Source organism: Hylobates moloch, unplaced genomic scaffold (assembly GCF_009828535.3).
Source record: "Hylobates moloch isolate HMO894 unplaced genomic scaffold, HMol_V3 SCAFFOLD_4, whole genome shotgun sequence".
NCBI classification, from domain to species: domain Eukaryota; kingdom Metazoa; phylum Chordata; class Mammalia; order Primates; family Hylobatidae; genus Hylobates; species Hylobates moloch.
In genome coordinates, this window is record NW_026652279.1 from 140,308,340 (window position 1) to 140,328,318 (window position 19,979).

Genomic DNA, 19,979 nt, shown 5'->3' on the forward strand with positions numbered 1-19,979 from the left:
AAATCCTAAAATTCATATGGAACCAAAAAATAGCCCACATAGCCAAAGCAAGACTAAGCAAAAAGAACAAATCTGGAGGTATCACATTACCTGATTTCAAACTATACTATAAGGCAATAGTCACCAAAACAGCATAGTGCTGCTATAAAAATAGGCACATAGGCCAATGGAACAGAATAGAAAACCCAGAAATAAACCCAAATACTTACAGCCAACTGATATTTGACAAAGCAAACAAAAACATAAAGCGGGAAAAGGACACCCTATTAAACAAATGGTGCTGGGATAATTGGAAGGCCACATGTAGGAGAATGAAATTGGATCCTCATCTCTCACCTTATACAAAAATCAGCTCAAGATTGATCAAAGACTTCAATCTAAGATCTAGAACTATAAAAATTAAAGAAGATGCCCAGGCACAGTGGGTCACGCCTGTAATCTCAGCACTTTGGGAGGCTGAGGCAGGCAGATGACTTGAGATCAGGAGTTCCAGATCAGCCTGACCAACATGCTGAAACCCGTCTATACTAAAAATACAAAAATTAGCCCGGCATGGTGGCTTGTGCCTGTAATCTCAGCTACTTGGGAGGCTGAGGCACGAGAATCACTTGAGCCTGGGAGGTGGAGGTTGCAGTGAGCCAAGATCACACTACTGCACTCCAGCCTGGGCAACAGAGCAAGACTCCATCTCAAAAAAAAAAAAATTCTCGAAGATAACATTGGAAAAACTTTTTTGGGCACTGGCTTAGGCAAGGATTTCATGACCAAGAACCCAAAAGCAAATAAAATAAAAACAAAGATAAAGAGCTGGGACTTAATCAAACTAAAGAGCTTTTGCACAGCAAAGGCACAGTCAGCAAAGGAAACAGACAACCCACAGAATGGGAGGAAATCTTCACAATCTTTACATCTGACAAATGACTAACATCCAGAATCCATAACGAACTCAAATTAGCAAGAGAAAAACAAACAATCCCATCAAAAAGTAGGCTAAGAACATGAATAGACAAGTCTCAAAAAAGATATACAAATGGCTAACAAACATATGAAAAAATGTTCAACATCACTAATGATTAGGAAAACACAAATCACAACCACAATGCAATACCACCTTACTCCTACTAGAATGGCCATAATCAAAAAAATCAAAAAATAATAGATGTTGGCATGAATGTGGTAAACAGGGAACACTTTTACACTGCTGATGGGAATGTAAACCAGTACAACCACTATGGAAAACAGTGTGGGATTCCTTAAAGAACTAAAAGTGGAATACCATCTGATCCAGCAATCCCACTACTGGGTATCTGCCCAGAAGAAAATAAGTCATTATGCATAAAAGACACTTGCGCATGCATGTTTATAGCAGCACAATTCACAATCGCAAAAATGTGGAACCAACCCAAATGCCCATAAATCAATGAGTGGATAAAGAAACTGTGGTGTATGTGTGTGTGTATATACATATATAATGCAATACTACTCAGCCATAAAAAGGAATGTATTAATGGCATTCACAGCAACCTGGATGAGACTGGAGACTATTATTCTAAGTGAAGTAACTCAGGAATGGAAAACCAAACATCATATGTTCTCACTCGTAAGTGGGAGCTAAGCTATGAGGATGCAAAGGCATAAGAATGATACAATGGACTTTGGGGACTCACGGGGAAATGGTGGGAAGGGGGTAAGGGATAAAAGACTACAAATTGAATGCAGTGTATACTGCTCAGGTGATGGGTGCACCCAAATCTCACAAATCACCACTAAAGAACTTACTCATGTAACCAAACACCACCTGTTTCCCCAATAACCAATGGAAATAAAAAATTATAAAAGAAAAATAGAAAAAAATATAGCCAAAGGACCTGAATGGGCATTTTTATAAAGAACACATAAAAGTAGCCAATAGGTATGTGAAAAGGTGCTCAACATCACTAATCATTAAGAGAAGTGAAAGTTAAAATCACAATGAGTTATCACCTCACACCCATTAGGATAGCTATTATCAAAAAGACAAGAGATAAATGTTTGCAAGGGTGTGGAGAAAAGGGAACCCTAGACACTGTTGTTGGGAATGTAGATTGGTGCTGCCATTGTAGAAAATAGTATAGAGGTTCCTAAAGAAATTTTAAATAGAATTACTATATGATCCAGCAATCCCTCTTCTAGGTGTACATCCAAAGGAGATGAAATCACTCCCTCGTAAAGACATCTGCACTGCCATGTTTACTTCAGCATTATTCACAATAGCCAAGATGTGAAAACAAACTAAGAGTCTGTCAGCTTTTAAAAGAATAAGATCCTGCCATTTGCCACAACACGGATGAACCTGTAAGACATTATGCTAAATTAAATAAGCCAGGCAAGAAAGAAAAGTATTGCATGATCTCACTTATCAGTGGAAACAAGCAAATGAACAAAAAGGTCAAATGTATAAAGACAGAGAATAAAACAGTGGTAATCAGGGCTAGGAGGTTGGGGAGCAGAGATGGTGATGTAAGTCAAAGTATATGAAGTAGCAGATATGTAGGATGAACAAGTCTAACCATCTAACATACAACATGAAGACTATAGTTATTAATAATAAAATTGTATTGGATTAATAAATTTTGTTAAATAAGTAGATTTTAGCTGCTCTTGTCAAAAAAAAACTATATGAGATGAGAGGTATGTTATTTTGTTTCACTATAGTGAACATTTTACTACCTATATGTATCCAATAATATCATGTTATAAACCTCAAATATGGGTAAGATTTATTATTTTAAAACATGTTTTAACAACACAAAAGTTGTTTGTAACCCAGAGGATACACGCTTGAGGGGATGGATACCCCATTCTCCGTGATGTGATTATTACACATTGCATGCCTGTATTAAAATATTTCATGTACCTCATAAATATATACACCTACTATGTACCCACAAACATTAAATAATTTTAAAAATTTTTTTAAAGGAAAAGATTTTTAAAAATACAAAAATTAGGGAGTCATTCAAAAACAATAAAGGGAGGCTACAAGCCTGCGATGAGCTTCACACTCCCCTAACCTCTAAAACCAAGAGTCTGCACATAGGAAATCCCTCAGAATTTCTTGCTGCGTTTTCAAAATATATGCATGTCTAAGTCTCACCTTCAGGAGATTCTGACTCAGATTCTACCAATTTCAGTTGGTTTTGGGTTCACTTAATTACACTGCAAACTGTAAGGAAAATAGACCTGGATACAGGTATATTTAGACATTGCTAATCGGATCATTAAGATTGTGAAATGCTCTATTAAAGAATAGTAATTCAAAATCATGAAGAATTAAATTGCAAAAACCTGGCCTGTATGCATAGGATGCCGGTAATTCTAAAGTGATGCTTTGTTTGCATGAATGTTGAAAGGCTTTAAGTTACTGAGAAAGTATCATCATAAATACGAGCGGCAAATTTTGTACTAGCCATGATAAGAATGAGCGACTAAAAGCTAAGTGGACTTTTATGGTTATTCTTAGGTTTTACGACTTTTCAAAACTTAGTGTCTATTATTAAAGTTATTCATAAAAATAAATAATTAATCTAAAATTTGACAGTATCCTTTCCTTCTCTCCCTTTTTTGCCCATTACAATTGTCTCAAAAAGGAAACTACATTTTGTATATATTATGTATTCTCTGAACTATTTCATTTTCCATATTATAATTCTCAAGTTGCTTCTGATGTGTGTGTGATATTAACAAATCCTAATTGGTTGCGTAATAGGAGCAGACAGCCTATATAGTGTTAAGCCACTTCTACACCACCTATTTTCTGTATGCAAATCAGACAGAAACAAATGTTTGGCCCCAGCTGGGCAAAATGTCCCATTTAGAATTCTTTTCCTCTTCTTTGTTCTTTGATGTTCTGCAAATGAGCTTTAGAACTCCACTCTTCACACAATTCAATTTTACAGACCCATTATCTGAGATATAATGTGGAGGTTAAATATATCAGGGCAGCCATTATGTGAAAATAATTAACAGTAATGAATAATGCACTAATTCCACTGATGAGAGATGGTTATATGTGTAATGAAGTGTTGGGGCAGCCCTGACAAATGAAATTAAAATATTTAAACACTGTTTTATGATATTACTTTGCTCATATAATTTCCTTTACCTACAATGAGCCACTTGGATTATCGTCATTATCTTGACAGCTCTGAAGGATGAAATAGTGCGGGTTAATGTGACAGCGATTAGTCAGAGGAAAAATCCATCACCCAGGGCAGAACAGGCTGAGGCAGAAAAGGCCTCTACACTGTCCTGTTTCCAACTCGAGAAGAATGATACTATCAACATCACTTCAATATTAAATGGATAGAATTATCTTGTCATTCAGTTACAGCCTCTGAAGAACTACCTATTTGCACCTGCAAAAGAAAGGTCAGCCTTTCTTAATCACCCATAAAAATATGTTGATGGATTCTTTATATCAATAATAGTGACAGGAACAGAGACAGAAAAGAGACATGACAATTTAAAAGCGAGAAGTTTTTCCCTCAAGTCTTTGCGGCCCTTTTTCCCCACAATTTCTGCTCAAGTTAAAATTGAACCTCCAGGTCCAACCTATCGAGAAGGACATTGTTGGCTGCTTACTGTCTTTACTCTGAAATTATTACATCAGACTCCTAATTTGAAAGCAGATTCTACTTTTACTGAACTTAATTCCAGGAATATTCTTTGGAACAATCATTCCTAAACCTATGTATAACTGCCTTTCCAGATGCAGCAAGTTTGAATTTTAAAAAACCTGGGGATGTGATAATCTCTTTGTTCTTCATTAAAACTAATACTAAGTTCACGTTAAAGAATATGACAGGAGACGAAGTCATCGGCAACATGAGTGAGAACCACTGCATCACCAATATCCATTCATGTTGTTATAGTTTTAGCTTATAAACTGACAACAGGGCTATTATTTCCAAAAATCTTTTAACTATATAAAATGTTTTTTAAGCCCTTAAAAACTATAGTTTTTACTTTTTTTGACTTCAAAACAATTATGAATGCATGGAGAAATTGCAGCCATTAGAAGAGATTTCTACAGAATTTTGATCCAGTGTTCTGTCTTTGATTACACGATGGCTTTCTTTGATTCTGCTCACAAGGGAGGAAAAAAAAACCAACAAGTTCATTTAAACAATAAGACTCAAGTTCTGTCTACTTTTCCTTAACTAGTTTCAATATGTTGGAAAACTTCCTACTCAAAAGTGCATGATCATTTTGAGTGTGAATAGTGGCATGTTTCATTTGCTAGAATTTAAAGTGGAGTTCAAAGGTTGATCTCCTTTATGTCAAACCAAGTCCATTTTCTGAATAACAAGAACAGCAGCTTTGCTGGCAAACCTTTCCTGACGTGTCCCTGCTAACACCGGGACACAAAAGCACAGCAAGGAAAAAGTCATATATTCACAACACTTTTCCAAATGTAAACTACATCGCTCAGTATCTCCTCTGCTGTATAAATATAGTACAACACCAGTGGAATAAACAAATACCAAGACAGTCTCATTTAGGGACTGAAATACTAATTATCATCTGGGCAGACAATCAAAATTTTTGGAGAACCAAACGCACAACATAAAAAAGCCTTGTTAACACTGATACTGAGGGAATAAGATAATACCTTGCAAAAGCTAAGATTAACTATGCAACATCAGCATATTTATAATTTAACCTGCAGTTAAATCAAAATAGCAAGGCCCGTTATGTAAGAGGTGGTGGTGTAGCTACTTGATGGATTTAGGTATATATCTAATCTAATTTGCAACATCATTTTTGAATGTAATTCATTACCAACTCCTATTTCTACCTCAGCTATCCTTAAGGAAAAGCCAAAAAGAGAGAAAAGTGTGCACGACTCAAGAACAATCTATGTTTGCAAACTTGAAAAGTGTATGACATCATATTTAATGTCTCTCTACCTCAATAATAATATTTCCCAATAGGAAATAATTATTCAAAATAATATATATCTCTTTCCCGCACTTCTTGCATTTGGTTTGGAAAAAAAATACAATTTACTTCAATTATCTGACAATGAAGTGCCTGGGCAATATATCTAACATTAAAAAATCATTTCCAGCAAATTACTCCAATAAAATCAATGAAGGTCAGTCTCAGCTGTAGCAACAAATAAATGACATGCTATTGACAGACTAGATGGACTTAATTGTCATTTATGAAGGTTAAAGGGATAAAACAATCTAATAGAAAGCAGATGTTTACTAAACAACAACAACAAAAAAAATGGAAGCAGGTGAAATAGATGGAGAAAGGTAAGTTAGGTATGAACAGCCTCAACATTCTCCTGGCCTAGTCCCAGAGCAAAATTACAAGTTATTCTAATTCTCAGCAGCATGTGTGTTTGACTAGTTCAATATTTATCTGCTTCAGGCTGCTCTGTGTTCTTTTATATATTGAAGTCATGAAACAGATTTTCTCCTAATAGAAAATGAAGAATTGATAAAATTGAGTAACGGTAGCCAGGTTAAAAGCAGTTTGACCCATTTCAAATTTCCAGTAGCTGCATCTGTAAAAACAGCAAACACTAGAAGAAGAAAGTTTTCCATCTAATATGGAAATAACTAGATAATTGTGGCAATATTCTTTGCCAGGTATAAATCTAGATTCTGAATGTTAATATTAAGTTTAAAATGCATGTTTTCATGTAAGCACTAAGAAGTAAATTTAGAAGGATCTTCCTGGCTGATCATTTTCCTCTCCTAATAAATTTTAGCAAGGTTTACAATGACATGGGTCAAACTGCTTTGTCTTTACAGATTTCTGAGTACACTCTGAAACTTGCTCTCCCTGGGAATATCTAGCCAGGGTCTTTCCTCTTTCCTCACAATGAGCTCTGAGCTGTTGCTTTAATCTGGGGAGGGGAGGGGAGGGGAGGGAAGGGGAGGAGAGGGAAGGAGAATCATTTTGAAAAGTTCCAGCTATCCTGGAAACTATACCTTCAAAGAATCTTTAAAAGTAAAAATAAAAAGGATCATAGATCATTGAATCCCACCGCTTCAACTTACAGAAGCAGAGAAGCAGAGAAAGAGAATCTTCTCAGGGTCTCAGATGTGCCTAGGTCAGAACTGACACACACCTAGGTCACTAACTCCCAGGGCAAGGACCTTACCAAACCACAGGTCTCTTGACCTAAAGTGTTAAAAAGGAAGAGGAAGTATTGTATGCTTCCTACAGACCACTGTTTTATCAAAATAAATGATCAACTGTTCTCAAGTGAGCCCACAATTGCACGCTGAATTGATTACAGGAGCAAGGACCAAATATTCAAACGAAGAACTTTTCCTCTTCCGCCCAGAGCACATGAGCAACTCCGAAAGCATCTGGTCCTACTTCTCACATAGACAGTCCAGACACTCCCAAATCTTCAGAAAAAAATAAAGAAAAAGAAAGGAAGGAGGGAGAGAGAAAAGAAGTCTTTAAATTTGACCTAGTTGCCTCAAATTCTTTGAAGAAAATAAATAAGCAAATAAAAGTCTTTCTACAACAAAATAAGTGTGAATTTTACTTGTGTTTGGTAATATCTAAAAATTATTTTTGTCTTAGAAAAAGATTTGATTAGGGCATTTCTTAGACACAAAAAAATTTTTGAACTCATCAAAAAAACAAACTGAAAAAAAATGACATAGTAACGTAATTGGGACAATATGAACTCAATATTTCATATTTTTTCATTTAATGACTGTCCTCAATGTTGATAAACTAAAATCACTAAGCATTCTCTCAATTGTTAATAAAAAGAATACTTGCTCAAAAGTCAAGCATTAGTTCCCAGTTCACATTCTTTATTATTAGACTTTATTTCGAGTACTATTTCATGTATGAGTACAATGTTAAAATAAAACCACCAAAAACAGTTTTATGCATTAAAGGCACAATTTATAAGAGTCAGCGGGGACTAACTATTCAATATTAGAGTTGGGGACTTCCCAGGCAAATTTCTGGTGAAGCTACTGCTTATTAAGAGAACCTCACCCATGAATATGCCTAAGGAGTGTTTTCCTGGAGAAAACCAAAGTGAGAAAGGGAATATGTTTTTAAAATGAGAGTTACATTATAAATGTTTAATACCCCAAAAGTAATACATCTTCCTCAAATGTGGAAGACCTAAGTTCTGGAAGCTAAGGCTTAAGGGAATTGAGGATAATTTCTGACTCTCAGTAGCCCTGTTAGTTCCATCCAAGTTGAAAGAAACTTTTTTCCTGTTTTTATTTCACGTGGACTTTATAAAGATGCATAAGTCCAGGCTTAACACCCTCAGCATACAGGTGCTAAAGAATATAAAAAGGCTTGAACAAGATCCAAGAATAATCACAAATGGTTTAAGCTTCTCCAACTTTATTCCACTGACTGGCAATCCACTCCCAGGCACACCCACCATGAGAGTCAAGAGTATGAATTGAGACTACCTGCCATTCAACCATAATGTCAATACAAAAGATTTTCAAAACTTCCACCTGAGCACTGATTTCTCTCCCAAGATCCCATCACCTTTTTGATTTCTACCATGATGACTTCAAAAATCAACCTATTGGGGACAGAAATCATCACCTTCCACAGAACAAAGGTCTTCCAGAAAATTTTCTATTTCTCCTAATGACACGAACATCCTCACTTCAACTTCTCCTTTTCTCTTCCCCCAAGCAATCACCTACCAGCTCCTACTAAATGTCACACGAGCACTAGCCCATTTCCTTTCATTTTTATTTTTATCAAACTAATGTGGCTCAGCCCATGTTACGTTGTAAAATCACAGTATACCAAAAGATAGGCCTTCAATCTTTTCTCTTTCCACACAGTCTGTCCTGAACATGCCTGCAAGATTTGAATTTGACTATAGATTACAAACTTTATTCCAGACTCTCACATTTGACTCCCATTTTTCCCAACTGGCCAAAAGAGTTTTCCTCCCAGTTTTCTCCACAGGACCCCTTTTCTCTCATCATACACCTTTTCCCTCACCACATGCTTGCTCAATGCTTTGCCCTGAATAATGGAGACTCCTGCACTGTGCACCCCGACAAGTGCTGAATTGCCCCCTCTCCATCACTGCCCATCCAAATCTTACCCATTTATCAAGGCCAGCTGAATGGACTCCCCTCATGCAGCTTTTTCCTGCTCTCTCTGCCCAGAAATAATTAATTAACTTTGCATTCATTTAACATTGACATAATGTCTACCATATGAATGATACCACTTTCGGTGCCAAGTGGAGATGAAAAGGAAAGAGTTGGAAAAGCCTCTTAAGATTACAGAAGTAGACAAGTTTGGTTCTCAAATATCTTTCTGGTATTAGGTAGGAAGTGAGAAGCACCATAAGGAAAGAGCTGCTGAGAGCCATGGAGGCTTAAGGGAGGCAGAAAGCTCTAAAGCCACTAAAGTGGAGGTGGCATTTGCATTTGAAAATGAGGGATAGGCAAGGAGCTTTTAGCTGGAAAGCCTGTGGTGCAGCATCCCCTGGCCTGGGTTCTGCTGCTGAGCCTCATCATCTGTGTGAGCACACAGTTTAATTACCTAAATAGGACCCTGGATATATTCAGTACTTCCATCGTGACTCCAATGTATTATGCAATCTTTACAACATCGGTTTTAACTTGTTCAGCTATCCTTTTTAAGGAGTGGCAAGTTATGCCTGTTGATGACGTCATTGGTACTTTGAATGGCTTCTTTACAATAATTGTGGGGATATTCTTGTTGCATGCCTTTAAAGACATCGGCTTTAGTCTAGCAAGTCTGCCTGTGTATTTTTGAAAAGACGAGAAAGCAATGAAGGTAATCTCTCTAATATGTACGAAGTTCTTAAGAAGCTTAACCTGTGGAATCAAACAACACACTGGTGAAAATATCTCCGAAGGAAATGGAAATCTGACAGTTTTTAAGAAATATGTAATTAAAAGATTAATCTGTGGGGAAAAAAAGAACATAAGGGATAGGAAGCTTTTAGACAGGTGGAGATGGAGAGAAAAGGCATTTTCTGTATAGAAAATTGGACACATGAGCATTCTAGTGAATAGCAAAGTATGTTCAAAGGGCAATGGCCTTCCTATAAATTCTCTAATATTAGTTTTGATGGCAAAAACAGCAATTACTTTTGTACTAGCCTAATATTCTCCTTTACTTGTGGAGTGTACCATAGTTACGGCCATAATAAGAATGACATATGGGCATATTGTATTTTACATAATGTCCTTACTCTGCAAAAGTATTATTAGCCCCATTTTATAGATGAGAAGGCAAAATGACTTAGATAAGACCATACATTCTACTAAGTTATAGAGGTGGCATTTGAACCTGAGCCTGTCTGATTCAAAAATGCTTTACTCTTTTCATCATGCCATGGATCACGCATTATTGATCACACAAAGATGAATAAAATACAGTTCTAATATTTAAGAAAGTCTTTGGTCCAGTGGAGGACCAGTGCTTAGTACTTATTACTTGCAGCCTAATATGCTAACAATGGCAGCTAGGAAAGCCTTATTTCCATGGTCTTTAAGTTCTCATCGTATCTGGACGAACTTGTCTGCTTGCTAAAGATCTGATTCTGCATCCTGCCCTCAGAGACAGCTTTCTAAAACACAAAATCAAAATATATCTCTTCCTTGTGCAGATGCCTTCAGGGACTCTCCACCTGCAAAAGAAAGTCCAAATCTCACAATCTCATCTACAGGTCGACTGATATCTCAGGAGCCTGGTGTAAGCTACCTTTTTCCAGTGTTGCCTCCTCCACAGGCAGCCAACATCTCAGCCAGAATAAGCAACTTCTAACTCCCCTTTTGTGTCTCCAGTACTGTTCCATCTTCCTTTATGCCCCTTCTCTGCCTTGTCCCCCTTAAAAACTGGTCATCACCCAGAGTAAAGTTTAACTATCATTTCCTCTGAGAAGCATCTCTGCCCTTGCTCATATGTTAATGAGCATATATGACTCTGAATCATAATTATTTGTGAATTTTTATCTCCACACTGACCATAGAATCCTTTGGATGTACAGCATACAACCAAATTCCAGACCCAAAATTGGACCTGAAAGTGTTTGTTAAATGAATTAACAGTAAAAATAAATGGTACATTAGTCAATGGATAGCAACACTGAGTAGGGAGAAGTTTAATTGCATAAATAAAATAATGGTGTTATATGCCATTGCATAGTAGTAGGGAATGCTGCTATTATATGTGTAACATATAACAAACACCTCGTCATATACCTTTTCCCTCACCATGTCCTTGCTCAGTGCTTTGCCCTGAATAATGGAGACTCCTGCACTGTGCACCCCTACAAGTGCTGAATTGCCCCCTCTCCATCACTGCCCATCCAAACCTTACCCATTTCTCAAGGCCAGCTGAGTGGACTTCTCTCAGTTTTTATATGCCATTGCACAGTAGCAGGCAACTAGAAATGTAGCTTAGGCAAATACAGTAAGACTTAAAATAAGTCTTAAGACTTCTGTTAAAATTTAATATGTCATTCCCTAGTAAATCACCTGCAATACAGATAATTCTCTAAACGGCAGCCTTTTCACTTAGTACTATGTAAAAATGATAAGATGATGGAATATACACTACATAGTCACAACTCCATTCATCTTATACAAAGTGAAACCACATCCTTGAATGATAATTACATTTCACCTACAATGTATATACACAGAACATGAAGCACATATGGTGGGCTCTGATGACAGTTTCCTATTCATTCTCACAAGGAATAGTTGATGACCCTTAGTGTTAGTTCCATACAGATGCTCTTCTGTGGGTACTAAACCACTTCTTGTGCTTCACACTGGCTTACACTGGGATATCTACTTTTTGCCTCTTTATTTCTAACTATAGAAATTCCTTAGTCTTTGCTAATGCATTTGTTCAAAGTAGTGTCATTAAGTATTTAGCCTATATCAATCAGATTATCAAGAAAGGATTTCTTCTCTTCAATAAATTTTGATTTTCTCCAATGTGCTTTGCAAAATGCTGGCACCTGCCTTACTAGGTCTAAAGAACAGCCCTGTGGTGCCGGAGCTATCTGGTCATCTGTCTAAACCCAAGTTCACTGGCCGAGCATGCAGCCGAGCCTGCATCCTCCCAGTTGCCAGCAGCATTCTTTCTTACAGCAACAGGAAGAAACTTAACACCTTGTGTGATGGAAAGAATAATTTCCTGCTTAGGATCTGAGCTGAAATCCTTGGCATTGGACCTCTGATGAGGGGTCCTTGATAAAAGCAGTAGCTGGTAGATAGCTTTTTTGTTGTTGTTTTTTGTTGTTGTTGTTGTTGTTGTTTTTGGAGACAAAGTCTCGATTTGTTGCCCAGGCTGGAGTGCAATGGTGCAATCTCAGTTCACTGCAACCTCATCTTCTGGGTTCAAGCGATTCTCCTGCCTCCTGCCTCAGCCTCCTGGGTAGTTGGGATTACAGGCACCCACCACCATGCCCTGCTAATTTTTGTATTTTTAGTAGAGATGAGGTTTCACCATGTTGGTCAGGCTGGTTTCAAACTCCTGACCTCAAGTGATCTGCCCACCTCAGCCTCCCAAAGTGCTGATGTTACAGGCATGAGCCACTGCACCCAGCTGGATAGCTTTTTTATGAAGCCATTTCATGCCTAATATTGGTAGGTGATCCAATCACGACTTAAAAAGATCTAATGATCAACTTTATGAACCATCAAATATAAGCTCACTCGCAAAACTGTACTATTTTCATACCTGATTGTTAAATGGTACAGGGTGGAACAACTTTGAGGTAAACACTGCCTTCAAATTTCAGGCTTCTTCTAATATGCAATATGCAGAAAATGTGATGAAATTTTTCAAGGATGATGTTGTAACCTGTGGCTTAAGGAATACCTTTGGATTGACAGAGAAACAGTTTTTGTTAAGGTGAGTATAATTATAACTGGCCTGGAAAGGGGAAGACCGAGTCACTACTTGATCACTGTCATATATAACCTACAGGGGATTTTCATCGAACATGTAGCATGGGGTAACACAACTAAGCCAAGACATAACCCTGAGTGTCATTCAAGCCGTGGTTTTTTTAAAAAATTAACATTTATATAGGCACAGAGAACACACTAGCAATAAGTACAGTGTCGTTATGCAAAGATCATTCCAGTTCCCACTGTTTTCAGATACAGTCTTCTTCCACAAACCTCACCTGCTGATTGGCAAATTGAGCCAACTGTAAAAGATGGCTGTCAGACAAACACAATGGCTCATATATCTAATCAGGTTTCTTCAAGAGAAGGATTTGTTCCACTTAGATTTAAATGAGCAGGCTTACTGCCTCAAAGGCAAACTGGTATTGACTGCATTCTCCCTACACTCCCAGTTGATTGGAAATTGTGGCTCTGGAGTATTGTGGGTGTATTTTAACAATTATTTTTACTTAAAATATTTAAAAATAGTAGGGAAAAAAAGAATCATACATCCTCCAAAGTAAAAATAGATAAATAAATAGTAAAGGATATCCAGAATAAATTCACCTTCAACTGAGATTTTAAAAATAAAAATTTAGCCGGGTACGATGGCTCACACCTGTAATCCTAGCACTTTGGGAGGCCGAGAAAGGTGGATCACCTGAGGTCAGGAGTTCGAGACTAGCCTGGCCAACATGGTGAAACCCCCGTCTTTCCTAAAAATACAAAAAATTAGCCAGGCATGATGGTGGGAGCCTGTAATCCCAGCTACTCCAGAGGCTGAGGCAGGAGAATCGTTTGAAACCAGGAGGCAGAAGTTGCAGGGAGCCAAGATCTCACCATTGTACTCCAGCCTGGGAAACAAAAGCAAAACTCCATCTCACTAAATAAATAATAAAAAAGTTAAAAAATAAAAATTTAGTTTATTCTTATCCAAATTATTTCATTCAAGGTCCTCAATGCGTTCTGGAAATTCTTGATAATGATTATGATATTTGATAAAAAGACTATGATACGATGATGGCACCTTTCACTCTACCCAGTGCCAGGTGAATAGGGGAGTCAAAACTGCTCATCAAATGTTTTCTACTGCCTATACCAATTCACAAACAAGTAAGAAGGTGAACTTAAATGAAAAGAATAACGATGCCTTCAAAAGGCCAGAAAGAGTGCACATAAACTTCTTTAGCAATGAAATTAAGATTTCCCACATACAGTTTGTTTTAGGATGCACTTAGCTGCAATTATCAGAAAGCCCAACTGATAGAAGCTAAAATAAAGGAAAGCATTTGATTACCTCACATGACAAGAAGTCTGGAGGTGAGTGGTTCCAGAACTGGCTCAAGAGCTCAATGAAGTCAGGAAGCTGGGCCAGCATCCATGCCACTATGGGCCTTGCACTTGTAGGAAAAAGAGAGCTGCTTCAACTCCAAGCATCTCACACTCAGAGAGCAGTGATCTGAGCGGAACAAAAGCCTGGAATTATTGATAATGCTACATAAACAAAACTGGAATTCTGTCAGCAAGAAAGAAGAGGGAATGGCTGTTATAAAGTAGGACTCACAGGGGCTAGGGATACTCTGCACTCTTAAGTGTTCTCACAAACCTACATTTGAAATCAATAAATTCCTCATGTCTGACACTACAACCCCCCAATCCACATGGCTCTTTGAAAAACCTCAATAGAATTTTCCCATCCATCAACCTAGTTCCCTCTGTATATTTCCAGGAATTTATCCATTTCCTCTAGATTTTCTAGCTTGTGTGCATAGAGATGTTCAGAGTAGTCTCCAAGAATGGTTTGTATTTCTGTGGGATTCACTGTGATGTCACCATTGTTATTTCTGACTGTGCTTATTTAGATCTTCCCTCTTTTTCTTTGTTAATCTAGCTAGCGGTCTATCTTGTTTATCCTTTAAAATAACAAATGTTTCATTTATTTTTTGTATGTTTTTTTTTTGAGTCAGTTTCATTTAGTTCTGCTCTGATTTTAGTTATTTCTTTTCTTATGCTAGCTTTGGCTTTAGTGTGTTCTTATTTTTCTAGTTCCTCTACATGTGAGATTAGGTTGTTGATTTAGACCTTTCTATCTCCTTCTGCCTAAAGAAAAGATAAACTTTCCATGTAAAGTTTTTCCACATCAAAAACAGTAATGCAAGGAACCAGTAGCAAGTTCAAAATAAATGACAAGATGGCTTGATCACAGGGGAGGGAGTAAACTGATAGTTCACTGAAGGAATGACATTGCTTTTCTAAGACTGCAGAGTTAGTTGGAAGCAAAACTGGTAGCAGAACCAAAATAGCTAGAATTACTGCTCTATACTCACCTTTCTGTTCAATCATCAGTTCACACATCTGTACTCACACTCCATCATCAATTCAAACATTAACAATTAAATGTTAATATTTTCCCATTTAAAAACTGGTAAATATCCAGATAGGTAAGTAGGTAGATCGACAGACAGATGGACAGACAGATAGATAGATAATTCCCCCACTGGTAATTCTGCATTCATTTTTTCCTGGAGTTGTAAACTGTCAGGCAACATTTGTTTACTGCAGACATTTTCAACAAGGAAAATATTAAAAACTTACAAGTTTATGTTTTAATGGTCATAAAATTACTTTTAAAAATTATAGCTGTATTTTTGACATCTGAAAACATATGAAGGCCTGAGTTTCCAGGACATCTTGAACCAAAATAGATTTGTATTTAAAAGTGAAAGTCATGGTTCCAGGAAAAAAATGTACTCAAGTAGAAATATTCAATAAGATGACAATATTGCTAAAAGGAAGTAAAACAACAAATTGATATTACTTTGAACAAGCCATAGAAAAGGCCAGTAATTGATTATATTCTAACCAATAATAAGTCAGAGATATTTCACTTTCAAAATTCTTACTTTGGTAGCTAAGAAAACAAAACCCTCTAAAAAAAAAGTATTGTCTTTATGTTAGTTTTATTATTATTATTATTATTCAGAGCTCAGAACTCATTCCTTCGAGGCTGTTTTAGGATTGTAAAAGTTAAGCTATAGCATGGATTAAAAATATGGATTTTGGTTTCAAAGATCATTGAATTTGAATGTCTATTCTACCATTTACTAGCTAATACCAGCTACTGAGTATTCTGAGCCACTTTAAAAAAAATGAAAAATGACAAAGAATAAAATAGTTAATTTGTTGGAATGTTAAAGAATTTAATTTGCAAGTATATATAAATCACTTGGCACATGGTAGGCACTCAGAAAAGAGTAGCCATTCATAACAATAAGAGAAGATAGTGCAAATTTGTAAAAGGAGAGTTTCACACCTTCCTGCAATTGCAAACAGATGTCTATAAGAGTAGGGACCCCTTAAACAGAAAATGCACTTTGGGTGAACCAGGCTTCAGTATATTTTCAACTCTTCCCACATGAGATAGGTTGGATTATTGTTGAGAAATATTCTCTCCCTCCACCTTGCTTTCAGAGGGTTATATTTCCCATTTCGTTGACATTGGTCTTGACCATGTGACGACTTGTTTCAGCAAATGGGATGTCAGCAAACATGAGGTAAACAGAAGCTCTTAACAGTTCAGCAATTGGCTTGCTCTCCTAGCCTCTGCCATTGACCTTAAAAGAAATGCATGGACTAGCCAATTCGTCACTGAAGCTCCAAGCGAGACACTTAATGCCCATACAAGCTGCCTTCAGTGAGCCCAGCCTAGATTTTTTTTAATCCTCAACACACAGATACACAAGTGAGCCCAGCTGAACATAGTCTAGATTGTCTAGATTAGCAAAACCACACTAACATAAAAATAAATATTAACTTTGTACTATTGAGTTGTGGGGACATTTTTTTTTTTTTGAGACAGAGTCTAGTTCTGTTGCCCAGGCTGGAGTGCCGTGGCCCTATCTCGGCTCACTGCAAGCTCCAGCTCTTGGGTTCACGCCATTCTCCTGCCTCAGCCTTCCGAGTAGCTGGGACTACAGGCGCGTGCCACCAGGCCGGCTAATTTTTTGTATTTTTAGTAGAGACAGGGTTTCACCGTGTTAGCCAGGATGGTCTCAATCTCCTGACCTCGTGATCCACCCGCTTCAGCTTCCCAAAGTGCTGGGATTACAGGCATGAGCCACCGCGCCCGGCCGTGGGGACAGTTTCTTAAGCAGCAATTCTCTGGCAATAGCTTGCTTACATGCCACATTTATACTATCATACTTGGAGAATTGCTGTGGGCACATTCATCCATTCATGCAATGGTATTTAAGACATATTTCTCAAAGTTACCATGTGCTAGAACTGCACTACCTATGGAATTAGACTAGCAAACATATGGGCACAACCCTGAGTCTAGGCATGTATTTAGGATCACTGGCTTCAGTTGGAAAACAGATTCTTCAAATGGTTCCTGTAGGCAAATATTACTGAGGATTTCAAATAGCAATTTTAAAATGAGAAAACAAATATAAAATTATAACATATTTATTTCTTCCTTCTTCTTGAGCAGAATGTAACATAACAGCAATTTTCTCTCAATTAGGTCCTTTGTATCCCCTGAAAACGGTAAATATTTTTTGCCTCTCAAGTGAACTTGAGGAGGATAGTTGTTCTCAGTGAACAAAAGCAAACAATTTTAGCAAATATTCAAAGCAAGGTGAATTGTTGATTTGTTTAATGGAATCAGAACTAAACTTTTTATGAATATGTTTAATAACTTATTCTTGTATATTTTTAATATGTTTAATAAGCTTATTAAATATATTTAACACAGTATTTTAATGTTTCCCATAAACTTTTTTCCCTTTAAATAAGAGTTTAGCCTCAATGCTAACCTTACATCAGATTGGGTCAGTAGGCACACCCTCCAGCTACAACTTATAGATGTGATAAAATTCCAGACACTAGATTAATGATATTAAAAATTATGTTTAAATATGTAGCCAAGCTGAAAAGGAAGGTAAGACCTCTAGACACAGGAATGAAGGCGGAACTCGAAGCCAGGGTAGCGGTTTCATTCAAAATGCCAGATGCATTTTAAAGCCAGGTATGATCATAAGAATTGTGGGATTGCAGTTTTAATGACAATGCAAAGACAAGAAATGTTATCATGGGAGAAGAGCTGAGATGAAGATCATTTAATAAAGCCAATATCCTTAAAAGCTCACCCAATCACTGAAAAGAAATTTTTAAAAATTCTACCTATTGGCTTGTAGATGTAGTTAAGACTGCTCTATGTCCCTGTTTCTGGTGAATTCTTGATTTTTTTTTTTTAAGGGGCCAAGCACAGTGGCTCATGCCTGTAATCTCAGCACTTTGGGAGGCCAAGGAGGGTGGATCATGAAGTCAAGAGATCGAGACCATCCTGGCCAACATGGTGAAACCCTGTCTCTACTAAAAATACAAAAAATTAGCTGGACATGGTGGCAGGTGCCTGTAGTCCCAGCTACTTGGGAGGCTGAGGCAGGAGAATCACTTGAACCTGGGAAGCAGAGGTTGCAGTGAGCCGAGATTGCACCACTGCACTCCAGCCTGGTGACAGAGCAAGACTCTGTCTAAAAAAAAAAAAAATGGAATCTTTTTCTCCACGACCTCACCAGCATCTGTTATTTTTTTACTTTCTGATAATAGCCATTCTGACTGGTGTTAGATGGTATCTCATTGTGGTTTTGATTTGCATTTCTCTTATGATCATTTATGTTGAGGTTTTTTTATTCGTGTACGTCTTTGTTTGAAAAGTGTCTGTTCATGTCCTTTGCCCACTTTTTTCGTGCAGTTGTTTGGCTTTTCTCTTGTCAATTTAAGTTCTTTATAGATGCTGCATATTAGACCTTTGTCGGATGCATAGCTTGCAAAAATTTTCTCTCATTCTTTAGGTTATCTGCTTACTCTGTTGATAGTTTCTTTTGCTGTGCAAAAGCTCTTTAGTTTAATTACCAATGAAGTTATGATAAGAAAAACAAAAACAGTAAACTGTATTTGAAGATAAATTGTGTATGTGTGTGTTTTTCTTATAACTCTCTCACCTAATTTCTGCTAACTATAGGGCATAATTTATATTGATACTTATTCATTTTTCACCAGGTCTGGAATGAGAATGTGTTGTGCATGACTGTGCAATGCTATTATCCTAAACCAATAAATAAGTTTCATTATGCTACTACAGTTTGTTTTTATAGTTTACATTAATAAAAGGGCAAACAAGAAAAAAAAGGAATAAGAAGAAAATGATCAGACACTTTTTCTTAATATAGTTGAATAAAATATTATGCATAAACTATCTTTTCTCTTTTAAAGAATAGTTTAATCTCAGTGCTGACATCATGGCAGATTGAGAAAAAAATATGCATAAAAATGAAACTTCCAACCTTATACTTTGCACGGTTATGGAGGGCTAAATGCTATCTGTGGTGTTGGAATCCCAAACTGAGAAATTAAAACCTCTAACATCTTGGCAAAAATTGTGCAGTTGCAACATAGGAAAATATATTCAATAGGAAAATATATTCCATCCAAGGCACATGAAACTTTCCAAGAAAACAAAGAGAAAAAAATATCTGCCAAACAGGGAGGGTCAGCAGATACAGCAAATGAGAAATGGCACTACAAAAAAATAATTTGAAGAAAAAAATTTAAAGTGTGCTTAATATAATAAGCATGTAACAAAGATAAACCATGATAAAATATGACTAATGAAGTAGAATTTCTAGAAGAAAATCTTGCAAGCTGGAAAGAGGGTAGAGGGAATTACCCATTAAAAAGGCCAAAAAAGAAATTATACTGATAGAAGCCAAAACACATTGAAATAATAACTTCAAATAGTTGGTAAAAATAACTGTCAAATTAAAATTTTATAGCCAGCAAAGCTATAATTTTTAAAGAACAAAAATGAAAACACGTTAAGACAAACATTAAAAATTTTACCATTTAGAGATAATACTCAATAAAAAACAAAAAAATCAAAAGGCACACTTCTATTAAAAAGAAATTAAATTCAGAAGAAAGGAGTAGTATGTGAAGAAAATGGTATGTGAAGGA